Genomic DNA, 15,977 nt, shown 5'->3' with positions numbered 1-15,977 from the left:
AAAAAAGTAATAAGTAAATAAAAAGTAAATAATATTTACTGTTAATAAAATTTTTATTTTCACTGATACAATATCAATGTATCAATCTTGACCCCAAGTAAGAATTGCCATACCATATTTTAACAAGCTTGATTTTTCATGTGTTCATGTGGACAATTTAACTTGAAAGCAACTATTGATACTTGTTTAACTAATTAAAAAAGCCTTTACTCTTATACTTTTATTGCTGCAACCTCTAGTTTAATGTAAAAATAATATAAAATAATACACACTGTTTCTTGAAGCAAAATAAATTTAATGAATTTCAATGCAAACAAATAGCTGTGTGTATAAAGTGTATAAGATCATGCTTTACCTATATGTGTGTGTAACGGTCAAGTAGGAGGGTCATCTGCACAAATTTAAATATCAGAAATCATAGTGCATCCTCACATTAAAACTTAAGGTACTCTTAAGGAAACCACAGGAGAAAAACACAAAAAACATCACACTACACAAGACAAGATTCACAGGGAAAGGTAAATTCTTTATTTCATTTCAAGTCTTAAATATGTTACCTAAATATGTTTTACTTTAAGTTATAAGTTTTACTGTACAATAATAATAAAACTAATACCAAAAAAAAAAAAGATTCAAAGGTAGAACATTGTACATTGTATATTTGCTGTCAGTTTAATTATATTCATATTAATTCACATTAAAATGTAACAAAAATAGTTACTAAAGTGAAAAATCTACCATTACTATATTTCAAGAGATATTAAAGAAACAGTTAGTTATGATGTATAATATAATCTTTCTGATTAACATCATGCATGAATTCTTTCTAAATACTGTGGAGTTCAAAACATTGCAATTCATTGATAGAAAAAACCACAAGATTTAAACAAAGCTTTGAAACAAAGTGATGTATACTAACATATATTTGACAAAATAATAATTCATGAGGTGGGTTTTAACACTGGGTTCAAATGTCCCCACTGGTCATATACTGCTGATTGCAGCTGCTATAAGTCTATCAGTGAACAGAGGTGAAGGGTGCACATTCAACACTACACTTAAAATAAATGGCGTTATATGTGGCACTAATGTGTAAATAAATAAACTGTAAGTCTTTGTGGTACTTTTAGGCACCTGATTATATCAAGGACAGGTCTTCTGCATTCGAGAGAGTTGTATTACTAAAGACAGCTACCAGTGTGTGTGTGTGTGTGTGTATGGAGCCATTTGGGTTGGGTTGCTGCGATCAGTAAGTCTGCACTTCTGCGCCTACAGGAAGTTATTTTTTACATTTATACCTAAGAAAGTTTTTATGGAACCTTTCCAAGCTTTTTCAATGTGCTGGAGCATAATCCTGCTAACCTGCACGTATTGATGTGTGTTTTCTCACTCAGAGAGTAACTCCCCAACAGTAGAATAACCTGAGTGGTGTGAGGTCATCAGAAAGCCCTACTCCTGCACCAGTGTGACTGTGTTGAGAGCCAATTACAGACTCCTTTGTCTTTATGGGAAGCAGGGCAGGATGCCACCTGAGATGGAAATCGGATAACGATTTAATGTTCAAATTAAATTTTAAATATCACTAATTCAGCTTTGCAGTAAATGGTCTTTTCTTTTCTTTTTTGAGGAATTAAAAAGGATCTGTCATTGTTACCATTCGGCTTTGGAAAAATAATTGGTTCCTGTGTCAACATAACTGTGGGTTCAAACACAGTAAATGTGCTATGCACGTCATTTACTCCGTAATATAATTCTCAGCCGAGAAGGTTTACTTATTAATGGAACATACCACTTTATAAAACTGCATATAATAACAATTATCATTGTCATAAACATATCTTTATGTTCTCAATATTAAAATTGGGAACATAGCAAACATACAGTAATTAGGATGGACCTTTAGTGTATGATTCCATAACTGTTGATGCTTGAATATTTGAATAATTAAACAATTGATGAATTTCAAGTGTCACGTTTGTATTGTTTTCTTTTGGCTGGTATTCATTTTCTTTTCTTTTTTTTTTATTGGTTACCAAATTTGGAAAATGTTTAAATAGAGTTTAAAACCTGTATTTGTGTGAATATTATATTATATACAATTTAATACAAGAAAACACCGAATTTTTTCATGAATTAGTTTAAAACCGAAGTTTTAATGCAATGAATTTTGAGAATAAATCTTTTCAAACTCTTGAAAGCTGTGGTAGAATTGTTTAATTTGTGCCAACGGTATTACATTGTACCGTGTTCTCGTCTTGAGTCGGTGCCAGCAGCAGATCTCTTTCAGTTTCTTCTCCTTTCGTGAAGCAAGCATGTGGTGAAAAAAACATAGACAGTAAAGGAGAAATGCCAGTGAGCCATCACGTGCCAACGTTCAGCTTTTAATAAAGTTTTCGTTACCGCCCCCTCTGCATCATTATTGGTTCCTACTCAGCGCTCTTCTTTTTGATAGGTCCTGAATGTCGTCACTCAAATTGCTGGCGCTCTAGCCACGCCTTCTCTTTTTAAACTTGTACTGGTTTAGAGTAATTAATATCGATTCTAACGCGAAGGGCTTGGATTTCATTCGCGTGAACTCATAGAGATGCTGTCCGAGCCACAGTAATGCTTAAAGGTGAGTTGATTAAACTGCTAAAACCACAATAAATAGTCGTTTGCTTGTAAAATGTATAGCTAAAAGGACAAGTGTCAGTATAGGCAAAAGGCAGACAGCGTTAAAGGTGTTGCCGACGTCAAGTTTATTTATTTTCTGTTGAATATAAAAGTTTATTTTTGTGTTTCCTGTTTACGTGGTAATGTTTGGGTTTGTCTGAGAGACGTGTTGTGTTCATGGGGCTTTAAATATGTTTGTGTTTGTATATGCATGTGTGTACAGTAGGCTATGTGTACAAATTAACATGACGTTGTTATATATTGGCCGATAAAAGGTCTCATTCACTAGCTTATTCAGGGTGAACTAGACTTAGAGTGACAATAAAAAAGCTGTATAAAAAAAATTGTACAAAGGACAAGCATTACATTGGGCGAATTAAAGAATTTAACAACAAAAAAGGTTAAACTGTATGATAAAATTAAATATTATTTTTTAAAACATTCCATCTAAAACTGCAATCAAACATATTTGACCTTAACATAATTTGAAGTAGTTGAGTAAGAAGATGGACAAGATTTATGTATATATTTTAACTGGTTTCTCCATTTAATGGTTTGCTTAAATAGTCCATGTAGTCTTGCTGTCAATATGGAGTAATAAAATAACAAGCACGCATGTCAGTCTGTTCAAAATGTTTAGATTTACTACTAATGCGTGTTTCTACCATTTTTTTCCCACCAGAATGGACACCAAAAACACCTCCAGACATGAACAGCGCCGACTAACCCCAATGACTTTGGTCAGTTTAGTTTTTGAGAATGAACGTGAAACAGAAAACAAGAAGCATGGAAGAGGGGGAATTAACTGGAAATACCAAATTGCTTAAGAAAATAGATCTGTTTGTCAGGTAGTCATTTATAAGAGCAAGAAGAGATGTTTTAGTATACACGCAAGCTGTCACTAACACACTACCACACTATTTTCATGCTTGTTTTGGTACACACTGAAACCATTTTTAAAGTAGTGAAAACAGTGTGATAAAAAGGAAGAGTTTTGTGTTTAATATCAAAGTTCAGCGGCAAGACTGGGGATACATTTTAAGCCAGCCAGAGAAAGAGAACTGTGAAACATGGATTATGGTGAAAGTGCTCTTTGTGGAAGTGGAGAACTGGAGCTGGATCCAGATATTGTAAGCGAGGAGGCGGGGGAAACTTTACTCAGAACTGCAGGTAACCAATCAAGAGTATCCATGTTTATTCAACCACCAATCAAAACAACCTTAAAGCTTTAAGGCCTGTTCACACCAAGCATGACAACTCTCATGGTAATGAATAAAGATAATGACATGAAGGAACTATATTGTTGGAATCACTTTTAGAATTATTTTCCAGCTGGTAAGCAATAACAGCCAATCAGAATGCACTTGGCTTTAAGGAGCTAGAGCATTTAATTTGGCTGTCGGTGTGAACACTAATATCATTATAGTTACCTTTATAGTTATTGTTCTTGTTGGGAATGGGCCTTTAGAGGCATTTGTATCATTTGGCACTTGCTCAAGCACAGCATACGTAGTTCAGAGAGCAGATGTTTTGCTGACTTTTCATAAGGGAAGTCAACCGTAGTATCTATACCCTGTCACAAGTGCAAGTCATAAGAATCACGCTTCCTGTGAGTGCAGCTGCCCATGAAGATAAGAGCATGAAATGTGATGAGAGAACACCAATGGAAACAAATACAATTCAGAGTTTTTCTTTGTAGTTGGTGGTGGAGACCCATGGAGCCGGTGTGGTGGAGTCCCTTCTGCCCATCCTCGTCTGGGTTCTGGAAAGGCTGGCGAACTGCAGGGCTCAGCTGAGAGAGAGAGAGGAGAAGGCCGAGAAAGACAAAAAAGACAGAGAAGAACTGCTGGAGAGGTATCAGAATGAGAAAATACTGAGGAGAGAGAGCCAAGAGGTGAGAAACAACTGTGATGAATTGAAGCTATTGAATTTCAAACCTTTTAAATGTGGGTATTTAAAAAAGAATATACAAATACATTTTTTTCATCTTTTTCCTACAAAAATATTTCAACTTTAAATGTGAACTCAGGTGCGTGGATTTTATATTGACACACTTAGTGCCCCTGTGCTGTAGAGTTATCGGTTTATTGGAAGCTTAATACTTAATACAGAATTAATACAGAATTAAACTATGCTCTCCAAATGAATGCTGCAAAACAGACAAGCTATTGTGCAGCTCAGTGAGCTGGATCAGTTGTTCAAATTGGTTACATTCCCACTTGGATTTTTGTGTTTTTAAATATCCATTTCCATCCTTTAATTATTTAGTTCAATTATTATTTTATAATTAGTAATTATTAAAACACTATTAATTAAACTAATTTGGGTTTAACAATAATAATTATAAGTGTTATTGTTATTTTTATTATTTAAACTATTAGTATTACCTTTTCTGCAACATTTTGATATTTTGGCTCTTCTTTGAATTGCCACAGCTGACACCCGTCGATTAGGGGTGGAATGGTCCACAGATGTCATGGTTCGATACTTACATCGGTTCGGGGCTCACAGTTCGATACGATTTAGGTACAACAGGGGAAAAATAAAAAACTTCTATGCTAGACTACTATACTACAATTTTTTTTTCTCATTTATTTTGAACAGACAGTAGTACAAATAATAATTAAAAAAAATCCACCTAGATATGAAAATAATAAATATGAATACATTGTTAAATATATATAATATGCACTACATGTATACATACAAGGAATAAATTCTTGAAATATATTTGATTTAGTTTACAGATAAACAAGGGGAAAAAACAGTGCCCTATATACGCTTAAAGGAACACTCCACCGCTTTTTGAAATAGGGCTTATTCACATTATTTCCTACATTTAGATAGGTGGGCAAATGCATTTTTGTGTCAGTGCATGCATTGTTTTAGTTTGACTGGGTCGGCGTTAGCTTAGCTTAGCACAATGAATGGAATCCTTTGTTGCCAGCTAGCATGGCCTGAGTAAAAGTGATCAAAAAATAAAAAAACCCCACCTAATTACTTCTTGTGGCCTGCGTATTCACAACGAGTACAAATAGCGATCCAGATTAACACTAGGCGATTTCCTAGGCAGATATTGACTTGGGACTATATTGTGGGGAAGCACAGAAGAAAGCACTGCTACTTCGGCGCAGAGATATCACGCAACACATGAAAACATCAACTCTATGTGAATACAGGTATAATATGGGTCGATCTATACATGCGTCATGATTAAAATAATCACTTACTCTGTGGACAGCTGTCCATTTGGTCCATTTCGGCGTGGGGCGTTTTTTCCAGTTCACTTTGTCACACCGGAAAAAAAATCGAGTACTGCAGAATGGATCAGCGCCGTGAAATCCTCTGTAGATGTGACACAACTTCGGGCACGCTCATCTTGATCTGACGTGTTGAGCCTGGTCATCAATGGCAAAAACATGTCCCACTCTCTACAGCAAAGACACTCTATTTCCGTCGGCATAGATTGGCATATTCCCCCACATTCACACCACCAGTTCATGTTGGCTCTCATCCTCACGTCCTCAGGCTGTTGAGCGATCGCAACTAATACACGCGCATATAAATTTCACTCGCGGCTGGCTTGACGGTGTTTTTCTGAAGTGCGGCTGGCTTGACCGCAGTCTCCTACTGTCGTTCTATTTCCAAAGCACGCAGCTCGTCTTCTGTAAACTCTGGTTCAAATAGGTATGGTTCTGGTTCTTGACTGTCTGAGAAGTCACCCTCTTCGTCTCTCTCAAAATCAGCCATGTTCATCGCCATTCGTGTACTGTAAGGAAAATAGCCAGGCAGCTACTATTCACGCCGGTATGTTGACGGAAGTCGTGGGATTTCATATGTTGCGTGATTCTCTGCCCCGAAGTAGCAGTGCTTCGCCTAAGCAGCAGTGCTTCGCCTGTGCTTCCCCATAATATAGTCCCAAGCCAATATCTGCCTAGGAAATCGCCTAGTGTTAATCTGGATCGCTATTCGTACTCGTTGTGAATACGCAGTCCACAAGAAGTAATTAGGTGGGTTTTTATTATTTTTTTGATCACTTTTACTCAGGCCATGCTAGCTGGCAACAAAGGATTCCATTCATTGTGCTAAGCTAAGCTAACGCCGACCCAGTCAAACTAAAACAATGCATGCACTGACACAAAAATGCATTTGCCCACCTATCTAAATGTAGGAAATAATGTGAATAAGCCCTATTTCAAAAAACGGTGGAGTGTTCCTTTAATTTCAATTTTTTGTGACATGCTTAATTTGTTCACAGAAAGGAAAAGCGATATCCTATTTGTTTTCTTTAATTTACAAAAGCTCAATGTTTTATTTTCAATGTGAGTGTACAGAAATAAAAGCAGAACTTTTTACAGTGATGCATTATTGATAAGACAATAAGTGTTTAAAGTTGATTCTGTGGGTATAAGGAAACAGTTGAAGTGATCACGCTGGCACACACACACACACACACACACACACACACACACACACACACACACACAAAACACATCAGTTCCAGCATTGCTAACTTAACAGTGCAGTTTGTAGTTTATCAAACTAAATACAGTGAACCAAACATCAGCGTGCCCGCCTCTGTGTCACTGTTGGAACTGAAGTGCAAAGCCTATAATTTACATAATAAATAATAGTTTAGCATTTTGCTCTGGTACATTGCAAATATGGAAATATTATGGAATATTTGGATTTGTGCTGAATGAGAAAGTAGGAGACATGAACACAAAGCTCCATTTCACAAACAGTTGAGTGCACAAGCCCTTAAAGTATACTCTATCGTCAGTCTGTGAGAGACGCATTTAGAGTCAGTACATGGTCACTGTCTAGTGGGCTTTGTTTTCAAGTCTGCAACTTACGGCATTCACTGTTCTTCTGCTGGCAGCTGATTATAAAACAGTGTTGCATTAATGCGGGAGCCCCCTTCTGGATTGGGGGTGAATTGCCTGTATCTGTTGTATTCCTCATGCACCAAAAATTGAGATGTCCGTACAGTGTACATGTATCCTTCCACCCCTACTGTCAATATGCAAAGAGATATATTCTAAAGCAAAAATTTTCAGTTGCCTATTCAGTTGATCCTTCGCAAACACCCACCCCACTTCGTTACTGTCGCTGTGTCCAACAAGACATAGTGCTCTCACGCCACACATCATGATCTCATGCCAGGATACTTCCGGCATGAAACAAAGTCTTGGCTTTCAAATTTAAATTATTATTATTTTTTTTTTTTTTGAAATTCAAACAATAAATACTGGTAAATGTCTGGTTTGTTTGTGGGACAAAAAATGACAGATTCTGCATTATGATCAGTTGTAAAATTGCAGTCAGCCATGAGTAACGTCGTCTTTTGTGTGTGTGTGTGTGTGTGTGTGTGTGTGTGTGCACGATTTTAAACATATTTCTTATGTATTTCTTTGTGTACAACCTTTGTAATGAGGAAAAAAGTTGCTATGTTGCACCTTTTAAATGTAAATACCTTTTTAAAATTAAACTTGTCTACATACCAGCGCTATTTGGAGTTGGATGACCAGTTTGAGCAAGAGAGAAGGGCAAAGCGTGCAAGAGAAATGGAGAGAGAACAGAGAGAAAGAGAACTGGAGAGAAAAGCCAGGGAACAAGCTGATCAATGTGAGTCTGAATAAAGCCTTTCACCCTTCTGCCCTCTCTCTGCCTGTCTAGTCTGGAAACACATTGGCACAATATATATAAATGTATTTTTTAAATATATGCCAATGGTCTTTTCTATGTAGTAATGACGTTGGAGGAGCAGAAAGCAAATCTGACACGAGAGCTAAACTCAATTAAACAGACGCATAACAAGGTCTGTCGCCTCTCAAGTGTTTTAGTTTAGCTAGCTTGTTGGTTACATTAAATTTCCCTTTTTTAAAATCTTTTTAAAATCTTCTCTTTTAATATCCAGTCAGCACTGACACATCGAGTTCTGCTGGAAAAGAAAAAGGAGATGGAGAGCGAAGCCTCCTCTTTGAGGTAACACACACTTCCCATTTTTTGAATTAAGCTGAGAGGACATTGTGGTACATTTCTTGCTTAACAGCTTGTAATAAAGCCTATAATTTCTTCTGGATTTGAGAAGTTACATTTTACAGTATTACTCTTTGTTTGCAGGAATCATGTGCATAGCAAACATTCAGAAGCTGTTTCTACACATGGCCAAACAGAGACCTCCATCACTGAAGAGGTGGATTTATTATTAATTCAGCGGACACAAACAATGCTCTTTCCAAAGATTACTTTGCATATTTTTGCATTAATGTCTAGTATATAACAATAAATATGTGTTTTCACAACAGCATCTCTTTTCCTCCCCCTTCTTTCCACAGCATGATCCAAAACCTTGCAGTGCCCCTGATTCCACTGCATCAGAAATTACCGTTACCAGCAACAGCAAAGTGACTGATGCTGAAGTTAACCATAATAACGATCAGTCCTTTATCACTGACATCATAAGCTCCACCCCTGAGCTGGCTCATTTGAAGGGCTTTGTTGAAACAAGGTACAGAAATTTATCAGGAGGGACTGTAATATCCCATTGATTTGTCCGAGACCAACAGTAGCAGTTTGACAATGTTGGATGTGAATTTTCAGCCTTGCAATTGCAGGAAAAAAATTTATTTTAAAATTTATATAAAACGTTCATGTTAAAATGTTGACTGCCTTTAAAATCAAATTTTTAGTTGTTGTTGGTTTGAAATGTCAGTTTTTGTACTACAGTCAAACCTAAACAAAGAAAATTAATTTTGTTACAACATCAAAACTCAGCAAAAATGAAAAAAAAAAATGAACAGTGTGTCTATTTTAGAGTGTCACCTCTTCATTGCTGTGCACTTTTTTCTGCATCATGAATTATTTGTAAATTGTACACAAAATATTCTTAGCATTTTCATATTTTTGCATATTTTCCATTCATTTCCATTTTTGACCGTGAACAACACAAGTGTGACTTTTTTTTTTTTTTTTTATCAACAATTTAGCTTTTTCGAGTCCACAATCAATTTTAGTATTTTTTGTTTTGTTTTTTTGTGTTGTGTTCACATGGTGACTGCCATAAAAGTCATCGAGTTTCATACCAATCCAATGAAGTCGTGATTTTTTTTACATTTAATTTTTTTTTTTTCTGGTCTAAAATGACAGAACAGCACCAGAGGGTTAAAACTTAAGTAACTTCATTTCAAAAGCTTTATGATTTTCTTCTCTTTATTTTTCTTATCTTCCACGTTTTCTCCTACTGAGTTCAGGCAGTGAGTGGGAGTTTGTATCTCTGGTAATGTGTGTAACATCCTGTTAATGTTCTTATATTTGATTATTTTAATTCATGTTAAATGATTCATTGTGATTTTTTTTCTTCTTCATTGAAAAAAGGGAAGAAATACAATCCAAGTAATTTATTTTTTAATGATATTTGATTGTATTTCCTTTTAAACAGGTAATTAATGTATTTCCCATAAACAGTTTATCTTTCTGTTGTATTTTCTGTTGATCTGTCTCTTTGTTTATCTCCAGCTCCCCTGTTTGTTCTAAGACAGCTTCTGAATTAAACTCCAGTTTGTTTGATGAAGCGAAACAAGCCCAGGAGGATGAGAGCGAGGTGGTTGAAGACCAGAAGGTGGAAGATGGAGAGAAAACAGAGGAGGAGGAAGAGATATACAATGACTCTGAATGCTTGGAGTGGGAGTTGAGGAATACAGACTCTGTGTTTTCAGAGTTATCTGAACTCAGCAGGGAATATGTGGAAAATGTTGATCAGGGGGCCAGTGTCAGAGGTATGATCATGTATTTAATTTGAATGTTTGACTTACAAATGAGGACAATGGAACCAATCAAAATCAACAAAAGAGAAATAATATGCAGGTGCTATAACAACTCTCAGTTAGTTTAATGCAGTACACGTAGCATGTTTTTTTTCTAACTTGTATAATAAATAGAAAACAGATAGAATAGAAAAAGATTATAGAAGCCAGTGTTGTTGTTGTTTTTTTTTTTAAAGGGTCATATGACGTTGCTAACATTATTTTGTGTATTTGGAGTAATGCAATGTGTATATGTGGTATAAGGATAAAAAAACACATTATTTTCCTCGTAATGTACATTATTGTTGCTCCTCTATGCCCAGCCTTTCTGATACGTATTGATTCTTACAAAGCTCAAAATTCTGATAAACGAGGTGTGCTCTGATTGGCCAGCTATCCAGTGCATTGTGATTGGCCGAATACCTCAAGTGTGTGATGAAAATGCATCCAGTGGGGACATAATTACTCATTATAATGACTTATACTGTCTTTTTATGTTGTGTTGCATATTGCGCCATGTAAACATAAAAACATGTTTGCCTTGTGATCGGAGAAATGACAAACGACATGCGCTACTCTACACTGCTCAAAAATTGCGTTTGATTAGTCAGTGGCAAATTCTTTAAATATAAAAACTAGGGGTGCACGATAAATATCGGCCAATAATTAATGTGCATCTCACCAGTAAAGCCGGTTCTCTAATCAGCTGTAAATTCCATCACGTGCATGATTTCACATAGAGCAGCGTTTACCACACAGTGCTGTTGTTAACTGACAGGCTGTGCAAATCACAATATCTCTTTGGGCTTGAAACTTTAGTCTTTGCAACTTTAGGGATCTTATCTATGCATTAACAACTTTTAACACTCAAAAGAGAAAGGAAAACTTGAAATGGCATCATATGACCCCTTTAAAGAAAACAAACAGTCTAAAAGGAAAAAATATGTTTTTATATATATATATATATATAGAATTAGAATAGAGAGTGTTAGTCAAATTAAGATGGAAGAGAAGTGTCTTTGCATTGCAATAGTCCAGCCTGGACAGAACAAGAGCCTGAACAAGGAGTTGTGAAGCATTTTCCAAAAGAAAGGGCCTGATCTTCTTGATGTTGAATAAAGCAAATCTGCAGGACTGGACAGTTTTAGCAATGTGGTTAAGAAATACAGCTGATCATCAATCATAACTCCAAGGTTTCTGGCTGTTTTTAAATTAGTTATGGTTGATGTGCCACTGGATGGTGAAGTTGTGATGAAACAATAAGTTTGCTGGAACCACAAGCAGGTCTTTTTTGGCAAGGTTGAGTTGAAGGTGATGGTCCGTCATCAAGCAAGAAATGTCTGTTAGACATGCTGAGATGCAAGCAGCTATTGTTGGATCATCAAGATGGAGTGAGAGGTAGAGTTGAGTGTCATCAGCATAGCAGTGATATGAAAAGCCATGTTTCTGAATGACAGAACCTAGTGATGCCATGTAGACAGAGAAGAGAAGTGGTCCAAGAACTGAGCCTTGAGGCACCCCGGTAGTTAGATGTTGTGACTTGGACACCTCACCTCTGAAAGATATCTTAAAGGACCTATCTGAGAGTTAACACTCAAACCACTGGAGTGCGTTTCCTGAGATGCCCTTTGTCAGTAGGGTTGACAGGAGGATCATGTGGTTAAACGTGTCAAAAACGGTGAACAGATCCAACAAGATAAGTATTGAAGCAGTCTTAGGGCTTCAGCAACTGACAGCAAGGCATTCTCGGTTGAACGTCCACTTCTAAAACCAGATTGGTTGCTGTTGAGGAGGTTGTTCTGTGTCAGAAAGGCAGAGACGGCTCTTTCAAGTGTGTTTGCAATGAAAGGGAGAAGGGAAATCAGTCTTTAGTTCTCTAAAAGTGATGGGTTAAGGGTGGGTTATATGAGCCTGTCTAATAGCTGAGGGGAAAACACCAATGTTAAGGGATGTGTTTATGATGTTAGTGAGTGCAGGTACAACTGCAGAAGAAATACTCAATATAGTTAAGTTGTTTATAATTAAGTTGTTACTAAATATAGATTCATCACAGTCTAAATAATGGCTGGCATGTGTGCTTGAGTCTTTTTGTATTTTTGTTTTGTTTGCAGATAGCACAGACCAGTTTGAGCAGACTCTTTCTCAATATGAAGAACTAAAACAAACTCAGTAAGATAGAACACAATTTTATATATAAATCTGTTTATTGTCATTGTTGAGTCTTGAATGAGCCTCTGATCATGACATGACACACCATTTAATTTAATCTCTATCCATGGTGTATCCCTTTCTCTGTGCCTGTCTTTGCCTCTGTCTCAGTGAAATGGTGGATACTGCTCGTAAGGCCCTTATATCCCGTGTTGAGGAGCTGACCAGTGAAAGATCTGCCCTGAATATGGAACTTGATTCTTGCCGTGAAACCATCAGCCGACTGGAAGGAAAAACCAAGGAGATGGAGGATGAAATCAAGCGGTAATGTGAATGACAGGTTTTCAAATAATAATAATTTGAAATAATAGTTTAAAGTCGAACTTGTTTACATAAAATTACACTGCTTAGTATGTTTCTGGAAAAAAGAATGAACATTTCAAAGGATTGAGATAAAGAAAAATATTCACATTAGCATTCAAAAGCCTTGGATTGGAGTTGGTATTTAGTCAAAAATTACAGTAAAATTATGAAATATTACAATCGGAGTTGAAGCTGAAAAGCTAAATTCTCAGCAGCCATTAATCTAGTCTTCAATGTCATGTGATTCTTCACAAATCATTCAAGAAGCATTTCATATTATCATGTTGAAAACATTCATGATGATTAATATTTTTGTGGAAACAATGGTACATTTTTTTAATTCTTTGGTGAATAAAAAGTTCAACAGAAACCGCATTTATTTTTAAACAAAAACACTCTGTACCATGATAAATGTCTTTGTTTCCTTGCTGAGTAAAATTATTGATTTATCAACAAAAAAAAAAAAAACTAAATGAACTAAAGCTCTTGAATAGTAATTTTAACAGTTCAAATTAATAGACAACAGTTTGTGTTTTGTTTGTTTGGTTATATATGTATATATGTGTGTGTGTTTTCTTATTAAATAGTTTTTTTATATTTTAACAGATTACAAAAACAGCTTGAGAAAGTCCAGTCAGAGGACCCTGATGTAAGTCTTTATGAAAGATTTCAGTTGTAAAGCATATTTTCAGAGATGTTTATGAAAAGTACTATTCTGGAAATTCTACTATCCTGTTTCCTAGAAACACTGAAATCCCTGCCTCATTCTCTCTGGTTTTCTCCAGGCTGTGCTACCTACTTCCCTCCGTCGCTTCTCTCGTTCTGAAATGGCCCGGGTGGTCATGGAGAAGAATCAGTACAAAGAGCGGCTGTTCGAACTGCAGGAATCTCTGCGGCATTCTCAGCTTCAGAAGTGTGTTAAACTCCCTCTCCCAAGTCTTTATGTTCATGTTTCTTGTCTGTTTATTTGCTATTATGATATTATGCCAGTAAATAACTTCGCAACAAAATCTCATAGCATTGCGCTAAAAATGAGCACAAACACATTTTTGACCACATTGTGACACATACTCACACCATAGGATTGTGACTTGTGCACAGACCAAATTTTTTTTTATACAGAACAAAAAAAAAAAAAAAATCTAGTATACACACTGATCAATGTATTCTGTCGTCCTCTAGAGTTATAAAAGAAGAGCAACCGCCTGTGGAAGAGAAGGGTAGTGTCTGGAGCAGGTGAGGTTACTGTGCAACCAGTCTCTAAAAGTCAGTTTGTGGTATTTTCTGCTATGAACCAATTTTTTTCCCTGCAGGTTTAATAATTTTCTAAGTCTGACAAAAGGTCAGTTAGCTCCAGCCACAGCTCCAGCAGTAACCCTCTCTCCAACACCAGCTTCTGTACAAACACCAGTGGTGTCTCCACAGCAACTCTCTACAAAATCACCCCTGACAGAGTGAGTCCTCTTGCTTTAGCAGTTTCAAATATCTGCTAATTGATAGTCTGTCTGCTAATTTTCCTTTGTATTATAGTGTGGGGGATTACTGGTCTATAAGGGCCATTACATAGTCAATGCATTGGTACGTGTATGCAAGGCTACGCATTGCTACGCTTCGGCTGCCATTATGCATCAGTGTGCAGCCAAATGTGTCGTCCTAGTTTTTGATACGCGACGCACCGATGCACGCAATACTATGAGTTGTCGGTGGGTGCGACATTGCTAGTATTGTACATTAATTCAAGTATATTATGTTTACAGAAGAAGAAGGTTTGAATACAATGGCGGATGAAGGGGAAAAATTATGTGAGCTTATACATATACATCCACATTTATATGATATATCATCGCAATTACAACCCAATAAAATAGTGTTGGAAAATGCCTGGAGAGAGGTTGCAACCGCGATGGGTAATCCTTTAGATAAAGTGAAAACAGACTGGAAAAGTGCCAGTGGCAAATTCACTAGGGCGCACAAAAAGTGGAAGGTGTTGTGCAGAAGTGGTGAGGGGAAGCTAAGTTTCGACATCCTAAAGTACTGGAAATGTCTCTCCTCGTCCAGGCTTCGAGTGGGAAGTAGCAGAGACACAAACTCCCCATCCTAATCTCTTCTTCGATATAATGGCTGAACATACCACTGCCTATCTTTGCGCTGCATTTGTTGCCGCCGATGTAAAATCAGCAACAGAATGCATTCCTCTTCAGTTGCCATTTTGATCTGAATATCATGTGACCCGACTCTAATATCTAATATCTCCCGACTCTACTACCCCCTGTTACGTGAGCTGTGTATTGCATACACGCATCACCCGTGATGCTTGCATCCACTCTTTGAACTATGAAAGGGAGCGAGTCGCTCGCGTTGACTATATACCCCCTTTCACACTATGATTCGGGCAAATACACGGTAAAGTGTCCCGGCAATTGTTCCCAGGTCGCTAGATTTTGCACTTTCACACTGCCAGTGGTTACCCGGTATATATGCATGCTTTCACACACAACCCGTAAAGATCCCGTAACTACACATGACATCAGGGTGTGACGTGTAATGTACGAGTCGAAAACGTCAGGCACGTTATACTTTCACTGAAGCTGGCGAACGATCTCGGCATCAGCGCAGAAAGTGAGGAACTAACTGATCTCCGCTTCATTACAGTTTGCAAATATGTTTTTGTCACGAACGCTGATCTTCCTTCAAAACAGCTAGTAAAAGAGTCGCACGATAACGAGCATCATCACCACGACACGGCGTTAGATCTGGCTTTTGTTCACACAGCGCTCGTCCTAGGATTGAACCAATCCCGGAATCAATCCCGTGACGGGTTTGCTTTCACACAGAAAGCGACCCGGCAATGTTATGCCAATGTGCCGAGTCCAACGTGCAGTGTGAAAGGGGCTTATGTAACGGCCCTAACTGTGCGTTCACACCACCGGCGTCGAGAGCATCAAAAATCGCTCTTGTATTTAAAGTGGCCGCAAAGCAAACAAGCTTGTTGATCTCGTGCAGACT

The 15,977-nt window shown here is 37.1% G+C and overlaps 1 pseudogene; it reads left to right on the top strand.

Moving 5' to 3' along the window:
* The first annotated feature begins 2,485 nt into the window (after positions 1-2,485).
* LOC113060019 (C-Jun-amino-terminal kinase-interacting protein 3-like) overlaps positions 2,486-15,977 on the top strand; it is a 33,680-nt pseudogene continuing 20,188 nt past the window's right edge.

The sequence above is a fragment of the Carassius auratus genome, chromosome 41 (assembly GCF_003368295.1).
Source record: "Carassius auratus strain Wakin chromosome 41, ASM336829v1, whole genome shotgun sequence".
Taxonomy (NCBI): Eukaryota; Metazoa; Chordata; class Actinopteri; order Cypriniformes; family Cyprinidae; genus Carassius; species Carassius auratus.
This window is presented reverse-complemented; position numbering and strand designations above follow the sequence as displayed.